General features: G+C 40.3%; 1 protein-coding gene across 4 annotated transcripts in view; it reads right to left on the reverse strand.

Moving 5' to 3' along the window:
- Positions 1-24,633, reverse strand: part of PDE7B (phosphodiesterase 7B) — a 391,225-nt gene that overhangs the window by 353,804 nt on the left and 12,788 nt on the right. For 3 of the 4 annotated variants that reach the window (XM_064169330.1, XM_064169326.1, XM_064169329.1), the window contains exon 2: positions 14,511-14,587. The exons of the other annotated variant lie outside the window; for it this stretch is intronic. The gene's annotated coding sequence lies outside the window, so the exon portion shown is untranslated. The remainder of the gene's footprint in view (positions 1-14,510; positions 14,588-24,633) is intronic. 4 annotated transcript variants of the gene reach the window in all.

Consider the following 24,633-nt stretch of genomic DNA (forward strand, 5'->3'; position numbering starts at 1 on the left):
TCAGAGAGGGCATCTTACATGATGATTTTGTGATTTAAGTGACACTGTGTCTAAACAGAAACCTTCAGGTTGGAAAAGACCCACCAATAACCCTACTCTGTGAGGTTCACCCTAAACCACATGCCCAAGTACCACATCCAAACAACTTTTAAGCACATCCAGGGTTGGTGACTCAACCACCTCCCTGGGCAGCCCATTCCAATGCCTGACTAGTCGTGCTGTGAAAAAAAAAAAAATCCTAATATCTGGTCTAAACCTACCCAGTTGCACCTTGAGGACATTTCCTCTTGTTCAATCACTATTTACCTGTGAGAAGAGGCCAGCGGCAAAACCATTTCCAGTTTAATGATTCTCTGCTACTAACAACTCACAGCAAAATTAGACATCCTTGAATTGCCTCTTGTTTATCTGTTACAGCAACACTCTGCAGTCAATACACACATCAATAAAAATCCAATACCTCTTAAGTGATTTAATTAGCTACTGTCTCCCCAATCACAATTCAGTATTTTTTCCTCATAAAACCCCTCTTTAAATCTTATAAAAACAAACATGAAAATTACACTCTAAAATCCATTTAGTTTGTATAAAAGTAATTATTTCACTGTTCTCTTCCTCAGCTTCCATCTACCTGTGTCTCTGAAGTAGTTACTGCCTACCCTGATGATTTAAAATATTCCTCAGGAAGAAGATATCTTGAAGGATGACTAATAAAGCAAATATTTTTGAAACAAAATGTTATCATAGAATCAACCAGGTTGGAAGAGACCTCCAAGCTCATCCAGTCCAACCTAGCACCCAGCCCTAGCCAGTCAACCAGACCATGGCACTAAGTGCCTCAGCCAGTCTCTTCTTGAACACCTCCAGGGACAGTGCCTCCACCACCTCCCTGGGCAGCCCATTCCAATGCCAATCACTCTCTCTGCCAACAACTTCCTCATAACATCCAGCCTGTACTTTCCCCAGCACAACTTGAGACTGTGTCCCCTTGTTCTATTGCTGGTTGCCTGGGAGAAGAGACCACCCCCCACCTGGCTACAGCCTCCCTTCAGGTAGTTGTAGACAGCAATGAGGTCACCCCTGAGCCTCCTCTTCTGCAGGCTGCACACCCCCAGCTCCCTCAGCCTCTCCTCATAGGGTTTGTGTTCCAGGCCCCTCACCAGCTTTGTTGCTCTTCTCCGGACACATCCCAGCACCTCAACATCTGTCTTGAATTGAGTGGCCCAGAACTGGACACAGCACTCAAGGTGTGGCCTGACCAGTGCTTAGTACAGGGTAAGAACAACCTCCCTTGTCCTGCTGGCCACACTGTTCCTGATGCAGGCCAGGATGCCATTGGCTCTCTTGGCCACCTGGGCACACTGCTGGCTCATCTTCAGCCTACTCTCTATCAGTACCCCCAGGTCCCTTTCCTCCTGGCTGCTTTCCAGCCACTCAGTCCCCAGCCTGTAGCACTGCTTGGGGTTGTTGTGGCCAAAGTGCAGAACCCTGCACTTGGCCTTGTTACATGTCATCCTGTTGGCCTCTGCCCACCCATCCAGCCTGTCCAGGTCCCTCTGCAGGGCTCTCCTACCTTCCAACAGAGCAACACCTGCTCCTAGCTTGGTGTCATCTGCAAACTTACTGATGCTGGACTCAATAATAAATTGTTATTTTATTATTCTGCATTGGTGAATTTCATGTTAATTTAAAAAAATATATATTAAAAAAATATCAAAGCCAAAACCTGAAAATAACAAGTGGGATATGACTGCTATTTGTTTAATTCACTGCAGCCATATCCAACCTGAAGTTGGAAATGGAAAAGCTTGCATGGGTTACTGTGAGCCTCTTCATTCTGCATAAGGTCCAAAAGTTCAAAACATGTCTTACTTTGTCTTGGCACTCTTCACTCTTCTGAAGTTAAATCCTAAGCCTCAGCCAGGTTTCAAATCAGATAAAAGCACAAGCCTCAAGACTGAGTCTCATGATCAGCTATAAATTGTATGACTAAAGCATATGATTTGTGTCAATTGATAGGACATGGAATTCTGTAGTTACAGGAGATAGGAACATATTAAACTAGTTTTTCAAGGTTTAGACATAAGAACTTCAACATTTTTGTGAGATAAAAGGTCACTTTTCTGTGTTGATCAGTGTGGAAGTGCAATGAAAATCACATAATTCTATAGACAACAAAAGGTCCATTTCTCTCAAATCTTCCCTTTTCACATTATGTGATGACATGAAAAAAATCTATATACATATTACTACATATATATTAATACATGTCCAAAAATTAATGTATACATGAAAATACATTTCCTATGGAAATATAACAGTGATTTTCATGTCGCTGATTTTTAATAAACAGGGCAACATCTCTGAGATCATCTCTGACATTCTTTATGAGTTTTTCTCAACATTGGCCAAATTATCTGCCATCAGTGGTTATTAAAATAAAACATCAATTTATTTAATTGCTGCAGATTGCAGAGCTGCATATATAACTGCTATGAATTACTCATCATCCCACTCCTGTCTTGCTTCTATGAACAATCCTGTGACATCTATGGGAGACCTGATAACAGGCTGAGTGGGAGCTGTTCAGGCTGGAAAGCAGAAGGTTCTGAGGAGACTTTAGAGCAGCCTTTCAGTACCTGAATGGGACCTCCAGGAAAGCTGGGGAGAGACTTTTGGTCCTGTGGTTATAGGATGAGGGGCAATGGTTTTAAACTCAGCAGAGCAGGTTTAGTTTGGGTATTGGGAAGAAGTTCTGTACCATGAGGGTGGTAAAACAATGAGTAGACTGCCCACAGAAGGTGTGGATGCCTCATCCCTGGAAATGTTAAAGACCAGGCTGGATGAGACTGAACAACCTGATCTAATGGGAGGTGTCCCTGCCCATGGCAGGGGAGTTGGAACTAAATGATCTCTAAGATCCCTTCCAACCCAAGCCGGTCTGTGATGTACCATGCTATATAAACCTGTTTCACAGGACCCTCGTTTTACACAGTTTCACTATTCTCTAACAGATACGGCTATAAAATGAAGCAGCCTATTCGGCAATCTTTATTTCAAAGTGATTTTGTGAGTAGCAATATTTTCTCTGCTGTTTTAGAAGGTATATTACTTTCCCAAGGAGCAAACTATAAACATACCTCAGTCTGGGAGGTGTTCTGGTCTGGCACCCTGAATGCCATAAGGTAAACTCCTCGAGGGAAGCCAGGTTGGCTTTTTCAAGTTATAAAGCTGTGCACATGACTTCCTACAAAGATAACATCCCATCGAACCATAAAAACTTCACCTGCACTATCATAGAGAATCATAGAATCAACCAGGTTGGAAGAGACCTCCAAGATCATCCAGTCCAACCTAGCACCCAGCCCTATCCAATCAACTAGACCATGGCACTAAGTGCCTCATCCAGTCTTTTCTTGAAGACCCCCAGGGACGGTGCCTCCACCACCTCCCTGGGCAGCCCATTCCAATGGGAAATCACTCTCTCTGTGAAGAACTTCTTCCTAATATCCAGCCTATACCTACCCTGGCACATTACAGCTGCTGCTGTATTTGAGCATTCCTATCCTAAAGGAATGCTCAAATACAGCAGCAGCTGTAATAATTTCTAACTAGCAAGCATTCCAAACATAGCTAACTCATTCAGAATTGTGTACCCCAGCAGTAGCTTTCAGAGGTGTGACTTAGAATTAGCACCCCTATGTCAAATGTTGGCCCAGAAATAAAGGAAGACGCGATTTTCGCCTGCTGTCTCAGAAGTGGCAGCTATTTGATATGAGTGAAGATGCCCCTACAAAGGCTCTGATACAGTACTTGAAAAAAGAGTAACTGATAATATCCAAATTCATAGACTGTGTGGCAAAATATATACCAGAATTTGATAAGGGAAAGATGATTCAGAACACAACATGCCCTAAGGATGTATCATTCCTCTGATATCATTCCCCTAAGCAAAATGCTTTAGTCACTTTTTTCAATCAATAATGTTATGGGAGGTTACCTTTCAAGCTATAGAGTAAAATGTCAAACATACCTCAGAAAATCACTTTAAAAATGGCATTGGTATTTTATAAAAACAGTTATATAAATAAAATATAGAGCAAAAGACTGCTTATATCTCCAGATAACTAGGAAAATAAACTATCTCATGCTAATAAATTACTGATATTTTATTTCTGATGCAATCATATGCAGTATTTTGAAATTTCTTACACTACAAATTAAAATATTTGCACAACTTGGCCTTTATTTTGCAGATGAGAAGAGAAAAAGAAAATTCATAGGTAATGCAAGATGCCTCTCTGTTTCAGTTCTATATATTTTCTTTACACTCCCCTGAAGAAAACAAGCAGCTCCAAGCACACAAGAAAAAGTACCAAGGAAGACATTTCAACATCAGAGTAATTATATCTGATGCAATTGCATATTTTTTCCTTCTAGGATATAAGAGATAAAGTTTTGCATAGACCAAAACTACAAAGAACTGATGGAAAGACCCCAGGATCCTACCTAAATAGGTGAGACACTGATTCAGTTTGATCAGCCATATTGCCCTTAGTCACCTGCAAATGGTAAACCAATTCAGTCCATTTCTAACCTATAAAACACTTTAATCAACTTTCCTAAGAAACACCACACCAAGAGGACTTTGCTGAAAAGTCAATAGCACAGAGTGACCTTAAAATTGGAGAGCATCAGCTGCTGACCAGATTAATCAACTGGTAAGAGCCTAGCACCTGTTAGGTTTTTTCCTATCCCTTGGCCACATACACTTTTCTATTAACCCTGACTTCCTTCCTGCTGCCTCCCAAGGGTGATACCACACAATACTCAACACTTTCTTCTTTTTGTCCATCAGGTAAGGCATTTGATGGTCAATATACTCTGATATAAAGCAAAGGAAGGTTTAATGATACTGACAGATTAAATACTTGGCAAATATTGAGGAAATCTTTCAGGTGATGGGTATTTCCCCATCAAAAATACCATAAATGTCAATACCATAAACTACAGAAGTGACAGCCATGTGGAATGCAAATGACAGCCAGTTTTCAAAAGGAATTACACCATAAGCTAAAAACCTCTGCTGTAGTACAGCACAAATGTATGGACTTACAGAATCACAGAAACATTCAGGTTGGAAAATATCCTCAGGATCACCAAGTCCAACTGATATCCCTACTCTACAGGGTTCACTCTAAACCATATCCCCAAGCACCACATCCAAATGACTTTTAAACACATCTGGACTTGGTGACTCAACCACCTCCCTGGGCAGCACATTCCAATGCCTGACCACTCTTTCTCTGATTTTTTTTTTTTTTTGCTAATGTCCAATCTAAACCTACCCTGTCACAGCTGCAGGCCATTCCTTCTTGTTCTATCACTAATTACCTGTGAGAAGAAACCAGCATCAATCTCTCTGTAATATCCTTTCAGGTAGCTGTAGACAGCAATGAGGTCACCCCTCAACCCCCTATTTTTCAAACTAAAACAGCCCCAGCTCACTCAGTCACTCTTAATGAGATTTATTCTCCAGGCCCTTCACAGCTTCATTGTCCTTCTCTGCACTTGCTCCAGCGCCTTCACAGCCCTCTTATATCAAAGTGTTCAAACAATACTCGAGGTGTGGCATCACCAGAGCTAAGTACAAGGGGACAATCACCTTCCTATTCCTGCTGGTCATAGCATTTCTAACCCAAGCCAGGATGCCATTGGATTTCCTTGCCACCTGGGCACACTGCTTGCTCATATTCAGTTGCTGAAATCTAATCACTGTTAATGCTTAAAGCATCTTAGAGAAGAACCAGGCACTCTAGCCACATAAAAAAAGAACAGGTTATTTACATTTTTATTAAACCTATCATCTCATCAGCCAGTAAACATACCCTTCCAATTTAGAGTTTAATTTCTCAGCACAAAGGAGTTTTCATCAAAATTCCTAGCAATCTAAAGAGAGATGTCAGTTGTGTATCAGGTTAAAAGTGGCCAGAAGTAAAACTTTTACATAAGTTTTGCTCAGTGATACAGCAACTGAAGAAGGATTAAAAGTATCTCTCTACCATGTGATAGAGACATATCAATGCCTGTGCCACCTGACCTAAAGCATCCACATGACATAGAATCAGGCAGAGCTAAGGTATTGAAACAGTCTGGCAGTGGTAAATTACACTCCAGAAACAGTGTGTTCACGAGAAAGCAGAGGCATCTCTGTGCTATGCTTCACTGTGATGTGCAGATGCACTCCTGAATCTGACAAGCCCTTAGAATTAAAATGTCTTATCTCTATTCTTGAAATTGAGTGTGGACCAAATTCAACAGCTACAAAAGGTAAAGTCACACTCATCCTGAGAACTATGTATTTGAGGCCTCTGCCACTATGATTATCCACCCATAATTTGCAAAACAAAGTGCTCTTTATTAACAAAAGAATCTGTGAATCCCACGTCATAAATTCAGAAGTAAGTTTTGCATCTAGTCCTAGAATTGAAAAGACCAAAGCTTAGTTAAACCTACAGATGACAGTGATAAGTAAATTGCTGATGTGAAGACAATGAATTTAGAAAGCCCTTCTATTAAATGAGAGTACATTTAGGTGCTTCCATTTATCATAGTTACTGTTTTCTGCTGCAGAGGACAGGATGGTCTCTGAAATTGACAAAATCTAAGCCATTTAAACTGTTTTGGACAAAATTATTAGAAATATAAACATATCAAAGATTCTAGCAGGTCATGTTAACAGGCCAAAGATTTGAAATAACAGCTAAGGGAAATGTTTTCTTCCAAGTGAAAGCATAATTTTTAAGTGCACCTATTCTTAAGTTATTATATCTATTATTTACTACATAAGAGATGAAGTCATAGTCTGTCAATGTATGCAGCTGCTATCAATAAAACAAAACACATTTTCTGTATGTCTTACCAAGCTAACCACCATGCTCTGTATCAGTAAAGTTTCTGATGCAATATAAACCTTAATACTGCATGCTGGAGAAAAGCCCACACCTAAAACAACATATGGCAACTTCTTGCTTATGAACAGACAACAAAGAACAACAACAAAAATCTATGAAACAAATACCATTATTAACCATTACTTCCAGATGAGTTACTCAAAAGCAGCAGAAAGCCTGAGGTGACCTTTTAGTTACAAACAGCACCATGGGTGTAGATAATAATCTCCTTTATACCTCTAGAAGCTTCCCACAGCTCGCAAATGTTACTGCATCCCCTCAGGGAGAGAACTAAAGAGTGATTTTACTATATGCCAGGAAATATAGAAATATAAACAAATCTTAAAATCTAAGTATGAAGTCGGTTTACTGGAAAAGGAGATTGATTCTTCCTTATGCTAGGGTAGACCTTGGTCCTGCAAGTAAAGGGCGTAAGTGTATTTAATTTGCCCATTCACTATAATGAGAAATCACTGTTATCTGTATTAGCTGTGTGGGCAGCTTATGCTGTTAGTAAACTAGCACTAACTGAGCTACCTACTGATCTGAAACTATTTTGGTTGAGTTTGCCTTGTGTTTTTTTCAGGTGTTACACTGGACTGCACATAAGTATTAGACAGTTGTCCATTCTAGTTACTTTACTACCTATCAAAAGCATCGCTAACTGTTACCAAGATCACTTTACATGGCTCTAAAACTTTCAGCTTCCAGGTGCAAAGCTTTGAAAGGACCTCTTTACTTGCCAGAGATTTTAGAATTTCTTTGTAAATCTCATTTTTGCTTGAGCTTTGAGCCTTCCTTTTGGAGCCTCACTGCTGATCTTAAATAGCATAGCCACTGATGAAGGTTAGAGAAAGTGCAACCAAGTGGATCATTAGCTGCTGTTACTGCCTGACATAACAGTGTTCCTACAGATGGCATGTGACAATCACAAAACTTTACAGGCTTGTGACATCAGACACCCACAGCAGTAATGCATAATGAGATATTCATTGGCTCAGATGGCACTCATGGGACACTGAAATTGATATAATACAGGAAAACGATACAGTATAGTGAGATATAGCTCCTATAGCTGATACATATCAGATCTCCTTTCCATCACACTGTCATAGTATAGAGATATTTCTGTCAATTCCAGCTAATGGAAATACTTAAATAATAAGGCACTGTTTTTTCCACTCCAGGTGTACAAAACCCTATGATCTCTCTGGTAGAAACACATCATAAATGGGATCTCTTTTGTCAGAGATGCTAAAAATGAAATATTTGGTTTAAAAACTCGGACTGAATTAACAAATATAATATCATGTCTGAGCATGTAGCTTCCTAATAAAGAGTATTCAGTACAAAAAAAGCCAAAGACACTAAATACAACTAAAGCATTTATAAAACCATTGAAAACAAAAATGCAAAATCAAACCAACCAAACAACAACAACAAAAAAAAAAGACAACCAAAACAAGCCACAGCAAAAAAAAAAAAAAAAAAAAAAAAAAAAAAACTGAAAATGCAAGACCAACATCTTTCACATTTTCACAGAAACTAGTCATTGAAGTGCTGGTTTGCTGCTTAAAGGTTACATTGCAGAGTGTTTAGGAGAAACCCCACATCTAAAAGCACCTGTCCTTGTAAATTCTTTCCATATGAAAAGCTATTTTATGTTCACAGAATCATAGAATCAACAAGGTTGGAAGAGACTTCCAAGATCATCCAGTCCAACCTAGCACCCAGCCCTACCCAATCAACTAGACCATGGCACTAAGTGCCTCATCCAGGCTTTGCTTGAACACCTCCAGGGACAGCCACTCCACCACCTCCCTGGGCAGACCATTCCAATGCCAATCACTCTCTCTGGGAAGAACTTCCTCCTAACATCCAGCCTAGACCTCCCCTGGCACAACTTGAGACTGTGTCCCCTTGTTCTGTTGCTGGTTGCCTGGCAGAAGAGACCTATGCCCACCTGGCTGCAATCTCCCTTAGGTAGATGCAGACAGCAATGAAATCACCCTGGAGCCTTCTCTTATCTATTCTGAGCAACCCAAGCTCCCTCAGTTATAGGACTTGCAGCACATTTCAGGAAGAGATTATGTTCAGATAGGTTTTCCATTAGCATAGGCACAGATGCTAAAAAAAATTAGCAAGAAGGCACTCAAGCTTCCTGGGTAACCCAAAAGTTTATTACTTCTGTTCTTTTCTCTTTCACTGACTTCTTTTGAGATGGTGAAACTCAATTATTAACCTTTCAAACTTGCCACAGTTTCATTTCTTGAACAATTACATGCTCATTATATGTACAGAAAATACATAACAATTAAACAGAGCTTTTGTGCTCAGGACTCCTCCACTGAATTTCTGGTTATGTTAATTTTAATGTGCTCCTCTTTTGTTATTACTTTTACTCTTCTGCTGCAAGACTTTTTTCATGTTTCTCAGTATCGGTTGACTTCAGCCTTCAAAATACATAAAAGTCCTTTCGAAACCAATAGTTTACTCAAATATGACACTTACCTGGAGTGGTAGAAACCTATATTTTGGAGATATAAGTTCAAGGACTAGTCATTGCCCTAGTATTTGTATGGCTTATAATTGCAGAAACATTACCTTTCTCTACACCCATTCCTGCTCCACACTAATTACAGTTTTAATCCTATTATACGAGTGAATAAACTAAATCCTATTGTAAAGATGACTTTAATTTTGCCTTAGGACATCAATTTATCTATTCAATACTCAGAACACTGGAAAATTTTCAGAAGGGCTTAGGAAGAAGGTGATTTTCAAGGACAAGCACAGTAGGAGTTTTAAGAATGCAAACATGTGTGAGAACAGTTTAAGACTCAACTTTCCATCAGTTAAGGAATGAGCAGGAAAAAAGAAAAAATAAAGGATCTCCTACATTGCTGATTTTCTTTACCTTCTTTCTGTCTTAATACATCCCTTGAATCAATTCATACTATTTCAAACTATAGTATTATTTAACTTGAGGCCTACAGATGCTGGAAAAATTTGGACCTCTTGCTCAGAAGCAGTGTTTTGCAAGAATGCCATCTTTAGCATTGCAAGAAATCCTGCAGATTAAAGGTAAATCAGCCCTATACTATAGCTGCAGCACCAGTCACTTCAGATGTAAAATTACTTTCAAAATCAAATTTAATAGAAAATTGAGACTGAAGCAGAAAAATAAACATAACACATTCATTAACTGATATATTCTGAGAAAAGCAAACTCACTCTGCAAAACTGCAACTTTAACATTTCATAGAATCATAGAACAGGGTTTTTTTGGAAAATACTTCTAAGATCATTGAGACAAAACCTCAACCTAACACCACTGTGGCCATTAAGTCATGTCCCAACCTACCTCATCCACATGATTTTTGAACACCTCCAGGGACAGTGACTCCATCACCTGCCTGGGTAACCTATTCTGATGCTTGACCACTCTTTTTAAATAAAGAATTTTCCCCTAATGTCCACTTTAAACCTCCCCTTGCATAGTTTCAGGCCATTTCCTTTCCTTATGTTGCCTGATACTGGGGAGAAAGAGACTGATTCTCCACCTCACTACAACCTCCTTTCAGGTAGTTGTAGAGAGCAACAAGGTCTCCTCCCAGCCTCCTATTCTGGAGACTAAAGAATCCAAGTTCTCCCAGCCAAAGCAAGTATGCTTTATACAGTGGAATGCAGATATTGCCATGCTTTTGTATAATTTAATTCATTAATTCAGATCTCAGTTTCTTATTCAGATATTTGATGTTGTAACTCTGCTATATTTAACTACTTTTATATTTCCCCCTGTACTCAACACTGGTCAGGCCACACCTTGAGTACTGTGCCCACTTCTGGGCTCCTCAGTTCAAGAAAGATGTTGAGATACTGGAAAGTGTCCAGAGAAGAGTGATGAAGCTGTTGAGAGGCCTGGAGCACAGCCCTGTGAGGAGAGAATGAGGGAGCTGGGGGCATGCAGCCTGAAGAAGAGGAGACTCAGGGCTGACCTCATTGCTGTCTACAACTATCTAAAGGGAGGAGGTAGCCAGGTAGGGGTTAGGCTCTTCTGCCAAGCAACCAGCAACAGACGAAGGGGACACAGTCTCAAGTTGTGCCGAGGGAGGTCTAGGCTGCATGTTAGGAGGAAGTTCTTCCCAGAGAGAGTGATTTGCCATTGGAAAGGGCTGCCCAGGGAGGTGGTGGAGTCCCCATCCCTGGAGGTGTTCAAGAAAAGCCTGGATGAGGCACTTAGTGCCATGGTCTAGTGGACTGTCTAGGGCTGGGTGCTAGGTTGGACTGGATGATCTTGGGGGTTTCTTCTAACCTGGCTGATTTTATGATACAAATCATTAAAGAAAGGAAACCTGATATAGGAGGCTTTTAACTAGGTTTAACAAGTAGGTTTTAACAAACAAGTTTGTAGATGGTAGTGTGTTTGTAAGTTTCTATGTGACTACACTGAGAGATAAAAGCAGCTAGAAATACATTCTGTTTTACACAGAATAAATTGTGGTCTGAAAAACGGAAAGCAAAGCGAGTTAAGATAAAGCAAAAGCAAAATAAAAAGTACCCTGCCCAGAGAATCAAAAGAGGGTTCTATTTCATAGTATCTCCCAAGATTTACTGATTAGACTTTTTATTCTATTTGTACTAAGAATCTGCCAAACAAGCAGATTAATCCATTTTCTAATAATGCAGCATACAGCTAAAAGCCCAAGACTTCAGTTTATGAAATATGACAAGAACAGTAGCTCATGGTTAATATTCCTAGCCAGAGAAAATAGTTTTCAGAAGCAGGAGACAACTGATACTCTCCAGACATATTTTTTCATGCTCAGTTAGTCACCTTCCCACTCTATTCCTGAGGTATTTTTCTGCAAGAGGGTTGAGGAACGTGTTTGGGATCCTTACTCAAATTCCCCAAAAGACCCACATTCAGAACCTGTGTAACAAATCAGCCAGCCTCTTGGAATCACTTCTAAGGACATTTAGAATAGTTCATGATGTAAGTTATCATCTATCTCGTGTTACTCAAAGCCCATGACACAAATGTCAGCATGCTGATGAATAGGTCACGTCCAGCCCTTCATCATATGGCTGTGCAAAAAGGGCCTTACACAATCACGCACTGTAAAGGTTTCTGCTACAGCTGAAGCAACCACAAGACCAACTTGTGTACTCTATTTATAGTGCTTCTAATTATGTTTGTATTAAGTAGCAGTGGCACTTAAGATATGCTTTAGTATAACTTCCTTTTCCACTGACAGTATTTTTTTCCAAGCTGGCTCAAATCATCTCAAGGAGCCAGGCTCAACATATCACTCACATATGCTGAGGACAAATTCACAATGGTAATATTACTGTCCACAGCCTTACAAGTATAGAAGAGATTTTCAGATACCAGTTCAGGTAACCTACACAAGTCATCGAATCCCTGAATCAGTCAGGGACCACAAGGATCATCTATTTTTAACCCCCCTGCCATGGGCAGAGACACCCTACCCTAGATCAGCCTGGCCAGAGCCTCATCCAGCCTGGCCTTAAACACCTCCAGGGATGGGGCCTCAACCACCTCCCTGGGCAACACATTCCAGGGTCTGCCCACTCTCATGCTGAAGAACTTCCTCCTCACATCCAGTCAGAACCTACCCATCTCCAGCTTTGCTCCATAAAGTCATGCTCATATGCAGCATAAATTCAACATGGTTGTCTTTTTCCTCTTTTTTACTTCCTCCACCCCTCCCACTGGAGGATAACTACAGTGTTCCATGCACTATTACTATAGCTGCTAGCAGTCTTTCAATCTTTCAAAATACAACATTGATATTTATTGACTCACTGTCAAGATACGCTGCAGATCATTACACTTCCTGGTTTTTCAAACATCATTTGAGAGATTAACATGAGCATATTTGACATAGCCAATATAATGAGCAGACCAAGAGAAGGAAAGCAGTTTCAAATGGTGGTAGCAGGAGGTTAAAACCAAAGATGTATTTGCAAAGGTATTAGCCATAAGGCAATAGTTTTTATTTAAATTTATTATCTATTCAGAAGCTAAGCAGCCAGAATAAACCAGTAACTGTACAAGGTGTGTTGAATTTCTAAAGCCCAAGGCAAATTACCTCTGAGGTCCAAAAGGGGAAACATGTAAAACTGATGTCTACCCTCAGCAGTTCCTTTTCTAGCACTCGTACCACTTTGTCTCCAGTAGCTGCTTGTTGATTTCAGGTAGCTACATTCTCAAAACAGTGCAAGTTTTGAAGCTCATTCTGATGCACTCTTTTTCCCAGAAACGATGCAGAAAGACCCACGACTAGTTCAGTGTTTTGAATTCAACAAGAGAAATGCACTGAAAAAAATCAAGTAACAGACAGATCCAACCTGAGCCAGTACAGTCAGCAGAGTACCTTAAAGCAGGTGTGGGACCACCCCCAGATGGTAAAATACCTTTAACTTCTCTCCACTGACTATTAATTTCCTGTAAATCTACTTCATTTAATTATTCCAGACAAAGAAATTTTATCATTGAGGCAAACGATCTTTGCTCAGTATGGGAAACTGTTGCTGTCTGATCAATGATTGGGAAGTATCTGTTCCACCTCAGTGCTAGTTTGATGCTAGCTAGAATGTTTTGGTGAGAAGAACTAGATCACAGGCTGTGAAAGGAAAACAGTGGTGATGTCTACTCCCCTCAGAGTCTTGCTGAAGAAGAAAGGAAAACATTAGATAACACTCTTGCCATTTTTCACTCACTCTGCCCTGGGCTTCTGACTGAGCTGCATCTCCCTAACCTCACCTTCCATTTGGCCTAATGCACCTTTGCTTCATAACCTCTTGGCTGAACCTCTATTCTTCCTTAGGACTGGGGTAAGGTTGAGAGAGGCAGGGGTGGTTGAGAGCCCCTCCTGGGGACTCAGGTCTCTGGGAGGGGAGTTGTGTTTCTGTATTACCTTTTACTTTGTATATTTCTGTATATAACTGTATATATTGTAAATCATAGAATATCTGCTTGTATATTGTGCTAGCTGTAAATAAATAGCTTCATTTATATTCCCAGAGCCGACTGAGTCTAGTCTGGGTAACTTCTAAAGTGGGGGGGAACACCCAAACCATCACAACCTCAGTTTTACAATTTTCTCAATACCAATTGCAAGCAGAACTACTTTTTTCCCCAATCTTATAATGCTAGTGACCAAAAAAGAAAAAAAAGGATATAGATAGATATATCACTCAGATTTTCTTTAGGAAAGGCTCTCGAGTGGAGCTTCTAAAATGTCCTATATTAGCAGGACTAGTAACTAGTTCACTTCTGTTACTGATTGATTCACAGGAAATGACTTTACAGCACAGCAACACACCACAGACAGGATAATTAGGTAGGGCTTTTGGGGCACTCACAATAGGTTTTCCTCTAATAGACCAAAAGGGGAATAGTTTAAATAAAACATTTGCAGAAGCATTCTATACCTCTTAACATCCGGAGTAACAAACTGCCTTACTCCCTTTGCATGATCTGCAGCTCTCAAGTATCTGCAGGAAACCCACAAGAAAAACCTCACTTACGCACAGATCACCACAGCAGAACCACGTGGTCAGCGAGGTGAAAACAACAGCCAGAGCCTGATGGAGCTGGAACACATCTGAAACACAAACATAAAAACACCTACCCTTCAGCACTATTCTATGCATAGAGGAAGAGTTATATTTTACAGGGCCACAGAACATTAGAGGGTGGAAGGAACCAGGGAAGTGGTGGAGTCATCATCCCTCATCCCTGGGGGTCTTCAAGAAAAGACTGGATGAGGCACTTAGTGCCATGGTCTAGCTGATTGGATAGGGCAGGGTGATAGGTTGGACTGGATGCTCTTGGAGGTCTCTTCCAACCTGGTTGATTCTATAATTCCAGAGAACAAGTCCAACCTCCCCCTGACAAAAGCAGGATCCCCTAGGGTAGTCTGCACAGGAATGCATCCAGGCAGGTTTTGAATGGTTCTAGAGAAGATGACTCCACAAGCTCTCTGGGCAGTCTGTTCCAGTGCTCTGTCACCTTCACTGTAAAGAAATTTCTTTTCACATTTCTCTTCACCTTGAATATTCAAGTTTGCATCCATTGCTCCTTATTATTGTGTACTACTGAAAAGAGCTTGGCCCCATCCACTTGACACCCACCCCTCATATATTTATAGACATTAATGAGATCTCTTCTCAGTCTTCTCCAGAATAAACAACCCCAGGTTTCAGTCTCTCTTCACAGGGGAGATGTTTTAGCTGTTTTATAGATACAAATGCAATCTACAGACACAAACATATAATTGAAATACAGACATATAAAAATACTCCTCCCCAAATTGAAAATATTTAAATATGAATTTTAATTGTAAAAAATAATTAAAATACGTATGTGTAGTGCAAAGACATCAACACACACTCACTTATTCTACATTATTATAACACACTACATCAACTCAAATCTTCTGTGCTGGTCCTGCCTTGTCTACTTTGGAACTGCCTGCAATGTATGTTTTACTTTTTGGGTCTAAATTCTGCATATCTATCAATTTGTATCTACAGCTCCATATTTTACAAAAGAAATCACTAGGAAAATTCATGAGATCATATTTTAAATTAAGGTATATCTCATTAAGAAGTATTTCCAGACTCATGTCTTTAGTCCTCCAAGAAGTGTTACATTGCTGTTAGTCTGTTGAATGCCACTATGCAGTAACTGTCTTGACCATGTAAAATATTTCTGTTAGACCTTTATAGCAGCCACATTCACCAAAAGCATGTAGTTAACTTTAAAAAAAAGGCACAGTAATCTTACTTTTAAACAAAAACACATCACAAACCGACTGAACACCAGCCAGCAGTGTGCTCAGGTGGCCAAGAAGGCCAGTGGCATCCTGGCTTGTACCAGGAACAGTGTGGCCAACAGGACCAGGGAAGTCATTCTGCCCCTGTACTCAGCATTGGTTAAACCACACCTTGGGTACTGTGTCCAGTTCTGGGGCTCTCAATTTAAGAAAATGTTGAGGTGCTTGAACATGTCCAGAGAAGGACAACAAGGCTGTGAGGGGGCTGGAACACAGCCCTCCAAGTTGCAGCTGAGAGAGCTGGGGTTGTTCAGCCTGGAAAAGAGGAAGCTCAGGGGAGATCTCATTGCTGTCTACAACTACCTGAAGTGAGGTTGTAGCCAGGCAGAGCTTGGTCTTTTCTCTCAGGCAACCAGTGACAGAACAAGAGGACACAGTCTCAAGCTATGCCAGGACAGGTTTAGGCTGGATAGTAGGAAGAAGTTCTTCACAGAGAGAGTGAAGATTGGCCATTGGAATGGGCTGCCCAGAGAGGTGGTGGAGTCCCTATCCCTGGAGATGTTTATGAGGAGACTGGATGAGGCACTTAGTACCATGGTTTAGTTAATCAGAAGGTGTTAGGTTGGACTCAATGATCTCAGAGATCTTTTTTCAACCTGGTTAATTCTGTGATTCTCTGAATCAGGAGGGGTGAACCATTGCCATTCAAACATGAGCCAAATATGAACCTTCTCTGGGGTTTGAAAAGGTTACACTGAATTTGCTGGTTTGTTTTCTTTCCATTTTATGCACTGTGACACTTCCTAGATTTGAGCAGCAGCTCAAGCATCACACAGTGATAAGAGGAAAGCTCTTCCTCTGCTACTGCATTTCTGCTCTGATGAGAAACAGGGAACATCAGCAGTCTCACAAGGTTGCCTGTTCTCTGAAGATCTCCAGCTCAAGTGGGGATCCTTACATAAGCTCATCTGAACCTGAAAACCTTTTGAGATTGGCCTGCTTCTAAGTGGAACACAAAAAAATCCTATCAGAATTCAGTAGATGCATCACTTGACACACTTCAATACATAGTGAAACAATACCGTTTCTCCGACATGCCTATAATGAACACTAACTGTTGATGAACACTGAATAGAAGCCTTTCAATGTGCTTTCACCAAGAGAAGTAAGCATTTGCAAACAGAAGGCCATGTTTTTACTTTGAGATAACTGAAAGGGACTGAATTTTCACAGGCACCAGGGTCACCTTTTCTGACATGCAGAATCCTTCAAATTTGATCATTTAGTACACAAAACCTCAATCATTCTGAAATGGCTTTAAAATCCTTGATTAAAAGTTTTGAAACTCAAAAGGTATTCAGCTCTGATGAACAGCAAGATAATACATAATAGCTACCCTGCTGCCAAAAGTGCTGCTTACAAGAGCCAACAAGAGATGCTTTGAGAGACAGTATAAAACAGAGTGATACTTCTTCTAGAAATGAGGTTCCTTAGCAGATTGCCAAAATCCTGAGACATAAGTCATATTTGGGCCACTATATCTAGTGGCAATATGAATTTATCCTATGTATACTTGTTGATTTGATCTTGATTCTATTTTTGCCCTCAACACCTTGGGGGTGATGAATCCAACAAGTGAAGTAAGCATTGTGTGGAAAAAGTGCTTCCTTTGTTTTGATTTTGGAGTTTCTGTGTTACAAAGTGCATAATCATGCCTTACTCACCTTATCTATGATTTTATTAACCTTTTTCCTCTCAACTCACCTCTGGTCTTTTAGCCACACTAAAGGAGCCTTGCCTAATCTATTAACTCTCTCTCTTCCCTACTCCTGACCACTACTTTTGTACTATATATCCCAGTATTTACTTTCTTCAATAAGGTAACCAGAAGTGCCCTTTAAATGCAGGATATGCTCACATCTTGAGCATTAAGTGGTGTAATGACTCTATTTTCTTTTCTGCTGCTTTCTTCATTATTTCCATGGTTTGGGCTGGTAATATGTGAGCTGATATTTCCAGAAGTTTCCTCAAGGAGTTCAAGACACCTTTCCTTAAAAGTAAGAGCTCATTTAAAGTCTATTGTTCTGCAGACATAATTAAAGGTTTTCCTCACCACACCACCATCCATTCCCCCATCAATATTAAGGCTTGGGTATTGTCTTTTTACCTACTTGGTAACTAGGCCTAGTTTGACCATCCTGAATGTTTCTTGCTTATTTGAAGTTTTTTTCATATGCTTATTCCATCACTTTTTCAGTCCCTTTGTCAAAGCTGAACACATTTCCCAGCACACACCCTCATGAGACTTTAAGGGAACATCCCATCACCCTGAAAATTTACTCATCTTTTAACAAGTGATTTACCCTTCAGAAGATACTTTTTTCTTTTATCCTGCAGAACTTTAGCCTCTTCATAATCCATTGAGAAGAACTTTGTGAAAAGGTTTTGGAAATTCAAGTATGCTTGACTTACTAGACCACCCTCCTCCACATACTGTTGTCTCCTAAGAACTGCAAACACCTGAGCGAGAGGGCCATGTTAACTTTTTTATCTATATATATGCTATTACTTGTATTTGTTATTACAATTTATAAAGATTTGGCTGGTAATGGAGTCAGACTTAGGGTCTGTAGGTTGCCAGAACACCTGTGGAGTTCTAAAGATTGATAGCACATTTACCTCCTGCATCTCATCAGATACAGTGGCTGATACAAGAGACATGTAACACACATTTCCCTGTTTTTGTAGCTGAGCTCTTGTAAAACTCCAAGGTGGCTCTGGCAATCTGATTATTATTATTCTATAAGCATTTTAATTTATTTTAAAGTAGTGGCAGAATGGCATATATAAAAAAAAAAAAGGAGGAACATATCCTGTAGGTTTCCTGTGTAATCTTACAGATACCTCTATTATTCTCCTATAGAACTGCTTCTTCCCATGGCTTCTTGATGGAAACCATGCCAGAGATGAAGGCTGGATGTTAGGAGGAAGTTCTTCACATAGACGGTGGTTTGCCATTGGAAAGGGCTGCCCAGGGAGGTGGTGGAGTCACCATCCCTGGAGGTGTCCAAGAAAAGCCTGGCTGAGGCACTTAGTGCCATGGTCTAGTTGACTGGCTAGGGCTGAGTGCTAGGTTGGACTGGATGATCTTGGAGGTCTCTTCCAACCTGGTTGATTCTATTCTATTCTAGATTGGATCTGGTATGGATAGCTTGAATTGTTTTCTAAAAACTTCAAACTGTGAACCTACAATCTCTTCAAAAAGCACCTAGACTCAGTCTTAAGACTTTAAGAAAAATCCTAAGACAAGCCTGAATGACCGATTAAAGAAGCTAAGAGACCGATGAGAAGTGCAGTGAAGCAGTAAGCACAGGCAAAAGCTTCTGTCCTGTCCACATCTCACTGAAAGTGAAAGAACTGCTAAGGATAGGCAACAGCATCAGATTAAAATGGGTTTGAAGGCTGCTCCTTGAAATTCTGAAGAGCTTTGTCTCCGTGATTAATGTTCACAGGATTTGATACAATTTTTCTCAGCCATAAGGAGGCTTTGGAGAAGGAACATAGAAAATGACAAGCTCCATTTGAGAAGCTGGTCTGACTAGGAAGTGAGATTATTATCCCATTTGCAGTAGTGTTCAGTAGATCTGCTACTGTTGTAATAAGCCTGATAAGTCCAAAATAGGCTTACACATGTCCTGGCTTGCCCAGACATGGTTTTCTGCTCTCCTTCCTTCTGTTATGGGGAGAAGCAACCATGGGAAAGACGACAAAAGCCACTGAGTCTAAGGACTCTGGCCTGCCCAAGCATGTTTTTTTCCTGTGGTAAACAAGGTACATGTTTAGCTTGTGCCTGCCTTGTGCAAGGCCTATGCTCTTCCCCGGTTTGGGTAAAGTGAGCCTATGTCTTTGCCCAATATGGTCAAGCTTGGCTAACTGCCATTCTGACTGGCTATTCTCTGTCCAAAGGGCAATGACTCTCAGCCCACATTTGATAAAAGAAATACACAGGTAAACACAATGTGCTCTGCATGTTCTGCCATTCTATTTGTGCCTGCTGTTGCTTACTGCCATTGCTTACTCCCTTATTGTTTGCCTGGAAACTCCAGTTGTGAGTTTACCAGGCACAGGCTCTAAATGCCTCCACACAATCAGCCTGCATAGCCAGGCTGCATGTTGCAAGATGTTCTGTCTAAATCTGAGAGTGTCCTGCCAAGATGAGAAGTCCTGGAGACACACAGATTGTCCAGATGAGCCAGGAGACAAGGTCAGAGATTGTCTGCCTCCTTTCCCCAGAAGCCTGGGAAGAATTAGAAGTCTCAGCAGCTGACAAGGCAGAGTTCCCTCAAAGTGTTTGGGTTCTGTCTGAAGCTGTAGCTAACCCCATGAGTCAGGTAGTAATATTTTGTGAGTAAATGCTTAAAGCCTCTTTGTGATTCAGCTTTGCCTTCTACCATAAGCAGAAAGGAGCTCCTTGAGTCCATCTAGCAGGCAAGTGGTATTTGGCTACAAGAACATTCTCTTCCAGTTCAATTAATGTTTATATATTTTGCTGGTTATTACTAGATCTACTTATTATATGTAAAATGTTTCCATGACTGTGCAAGAACCAATTATTATCACTAAAATTAGTGGTCAGGGGTGTCAAGAGTTCTGAATATCAAAATAAATAATATTAATTTTGGAAATAATATAATCGTGCATTAACTAACTTCTTCATAACAGCTACAGATTCAGAACTACAGAAAAGTGCAAAAATTGTATCTCTTCATTTTATTAACTCATCTAGAGGTGCTATATTTTCTGAGTCTAGTCTAAATCTAATTTTTTCTTCTTTAAATCACACCTAGAGTTGGTTATATCTTCATTTTAGTGCCTTGAATTTCTAGATTCTTCTGCCCTGTTGAAACCCCACATCATACATTTAAATTCTATGATTATTTTTAATCTAAATTGTACTACCTTGAAATGCCATTAGTGTATCCTTGAGTTTGCATCATGAGAGATATTATTTAAATACATGTAACTATCTCGCTTGCCATCTAAAATGTCTTAAAGCTAATGGGTCTTCATGCTAAACTTGAAGCAGTCATAGAATTTTTATTTGAATCCACTCATTTTTCTAAACTCTGGTCAGACTAAGACAGGACAAAACAGTGGAAGTATTCTGCAGCAACTTGTATTCCGCAGAGATACAAATTAGTAGAGATGAGTATAAATTACAACTAAACTCTTCTACCTCAAGGCTTTAAAGGTCCACAGTTTCAGATAATTTCATCCAGATTTAGAAAAGTGTGGGATCTAGATGATGATTTTCAAATTAGGTTTCCGAAAGATTCATCTCCTTGTTTCCATGCAGCAACTTTCCCTTCTCTCTACCATCCCACTCTTATTCATGTTCACATTTGACATTGTTTTCACTCTGTAACCATGCATTCAGAATTTCACAATATCCTTTTTTTTTCCTGTCACATTATAAAAGTCCTAGACAAAAATACAGCTCTAAAGATCTTTTTATAACACCATTACAGACTGCCATTTTAACAGCTTCAGCTGTCATCTTAATAAAGTCCCTGGTGCAAGACTGCAGCAGAGCACATCTCAGCCTGTAACAAATCCTGTCAGACAGTCCTGGTAAACTCCTTTTGGCTGAAGCCTATTCAGACTGTATTTAGACATAGCCACTATAGGTCTGCCTACTGTCCCCTGTAGGCTGTAGGACTCCAGGCAAGCTCTGACTGCCTGCTCTAGAACATTTACTGTACATAGTTTTTCTGTGCCTCTTGCCTGAGAGCCTCACTATGTAATCAACACAAAGCTTCTGCAATTATGGCCTTAACCATGATGTGCTCTGCAGCCCTTCCATCTTCTACCTGCACAGCTGTCTGCAGGTGGTCTATTAGATACCTCCCTGTATTAACTGGCTCAACTAACAACTGTCTACTGAATCTCCAAGGAATTTAAAACTGCCTTTGGAGGTCTGCTGTTCTTAATAACCAAACATACTGTCTTCAGTGCAGCCATCCTCCAGTGCAATTGTCAAAGAGAGTACAGATAAAGCCTTCTAGCTTCCCCTCCACCCATATACTGGAGCTTGCCAGCAGTGCAGTTTTAAAGACTCAGCATTCGACTGCCATTTGTCTTCCTTTCTGGGGGATTTCCACAGTCAAACCATCACCCCCAGCAGAGCTGCTGGAGAAGACTGACTTCATCAAGGATGTGGCTATCTTATTGTTATAAGTAAGGACAATTCAAGGTTTTTCAGCACTGTAGGCAAAACTGAACATAGAGGAAGAAGAACAACCACCCTAGGCTTCGTACCCCACCCTATCACCACTGTGTTAGCTCACTAGCAACACAGCCTCTCCTTTCAGTTGCGATGAATGGAAGCAGGACCCATGCAGGCATTGGAGAGCTACCAGCACCCATTAATAAGCATTTTGCTTCAGCTGCTGCTCAGTCTACAAGAATTGCTTTGCTGCTATTGCCTCTTCAAAGTAACACAATTTCAGAGATGAACAGCAAATGGAGCCCAAGAAGATGAGAATCCTTCTCATTCTTTCATTTAGTGATATAATTTGGGCATTCCTCTTAGTCCACCTCTGCAGAAACCAACTCTACTTTGGCCATGCTTATATGCAGCCAGAGTTTCAACATCCTCCCATCTGTATCTGAGGGATCAGAGCCCAATGATTCTGTACTGTTTGTATCTGACACAGCAGCTTGACAGCATCTGGCCGACTCAACACACATGGAAATGTTCCCCTACACAGTGATTCATGAGTGGTAGCTCCCAAATTACAACAACCCTTCTTACAACAGAGAACATGTTGTTGCTAAAAGCAACAAGACAGTGAGGATAATGTTATTATTCTGTACATTTAATAAATGGTACTATACTGTGCATTACTAGTATTCCAATGAACTCAGCAGTAGGCAAAACATGTGCTTAGAAAATAAATGGTTGGTTTTAGAATTAAAATGCATGATATTTAAACCCGAACTTTAACTCCTGGAACCCTTTCCTGAAGCTGAACAGAGCTAAGCAAAGCCAGCTTTTGGTTTCCTATGGGTTTTTTTGTGTTTGGTTTACTGCTGGTTTTTGTTGATTTTTTTTTTCAAGTTAACAATAGTAGAAATTGGATGGCAAATAAAAAAAACCCCTCAGTCTACAGACCCTCTCAACACTTTACATGTTTGACTCTAAACCTACCTATTTATCATCATCTTCCATATTACATTGAGATGAAAGGATGATCACACTACCACAGAAAGTTAGGGGCTGGCTGGAAGGAACCTCTAAAGATCATCTGGTCTAACCCCCTTGCCAGAGCAGGATCTAGACCATGTCACACAGGAGTGCATCTGGAAGGTTCTCAAGAATCTTGAGAGAGGGAGACTCCACCCCTCCCCTGGGCATCCTGTTCCAATGTTCTGTCACCCTCACAACGAAAAAACTCTCATGTTTCCATAGAACTTCCAATGCTTCAACTTCCACCCATTCCCCTTGTCCTGTTGTTGAGCATCACTGAGAAGAGCCTGACTCTCACCTCAGCACTTGCCTTTTACATATTTATGAAGGGAACATTATCTGCTATTTATTTGGTGGATAAAAGATAATCAGAGAAAAAGATATGAACTACAGTCTCCTTATCTTTTGTATAGCAAGCTATTTTCCGTCAGAAGGGTAAATTTTGTGGCAAGTGTATTAAAAGCAATTTTGCAACAACAGCTAGCACTTCCTAACTAACCTTGGGGACTCTTCAGTAAATTAGAATATCCAGTAGATGACATCTCTCTATTAATAAGAAATATCCCACTCTTTCTTACACATGTGTATGCACATATGGAAGTAATTTCCTGTTACACTATTATCCAGACTATGACAAATAAGACATTCACTTGCAGGAGGCCCAGCTGACAACTTTTTTTGTATTTCCCCCACATGACTGGATACGTGCTATGAAAGTTCCAAGGAACTGAATTTTTATAGCCTATCTATTGTCTCTTAAATATTAACAGAACAGTAGCATAATGAGATATGTTAGCAAGGTCACATATGCATTTCCCTAGCAGATGACAAACACTTTTCCATTGCAATTACATATGTAGCAAACATTGTTATTCAATTTTTGTTTGTCAGCTACATATTATGTGTGCTGTCTTTAAGTTCTGAAAAATACCATTATTCCAGCTTACAAACAAAGGTTAATCAATTGAACTGAAGTATTTGTGGCAAGACAAGAGGGCATGGTCTGAAGCTGCACCAAGAGAGGTTTAGGTTGGATGTCAGGAAGCACTTCCTCATGGATAGGGTTATCAGACACTGGAATGGACTGCCCCGGGAGGTGGTGGTGTCACTGTCCCTGGAGGTGTTAAGGAAACATGGGATGTGGCACTTAATGACATGGTCTCATCAATGTGGTGGTGTTAGGTCACAGGCTGGACTCTGTCTCAGGTGTCTATTCCAGTCTCAATAATTCCCTGATTTTAAGTAGAATGCCAGTCTGTTGTCATAACTGTAAATAGCCTTTAGGATCAGGTTGTGTCTGCTCATTTATTTGTGCCATACTCTTTGTAAGAGCTCAAAACTTGGAGGTGAATGAAATTTCAGAGTACTGATCTATCAGATATAAATCAGAAAAAGCCATAGCTTTCCAGGAGGGAACTTAGTACTGGTTGAGAACAGTGTTACAATCTCATTTAATAATGGCTTATTTATATAGAATAAACTCCTTGAACAACTTTACAAAAAACACAGAGCAGAATAAACAGTAACTATTCCAAGAAAAGAGAGCAGGCAGAACACTCTGGCCAGGTCTCCACTGCATCCCTGTTGGTCCAGCTCTGTCAAGTGGGCAGTTCGCAACGGTACC

The sequence above is a fragment of the Pogoniulus pusillus genome, chromosome 31, assembly GCF_015220805.1.
Source record: "Pogoniulus pusillus isolate bPogPus1 chromosome 31, bPogPus1.pri, whole genome shotgun sequence".
Taxonomy (NCBI): domain Eukaryota; kingdom Metazoa; phylum Chordata; class Aves; order Piciformes; family Lybiidae; genus Pogoniulus; species Pogoniulus pusillus.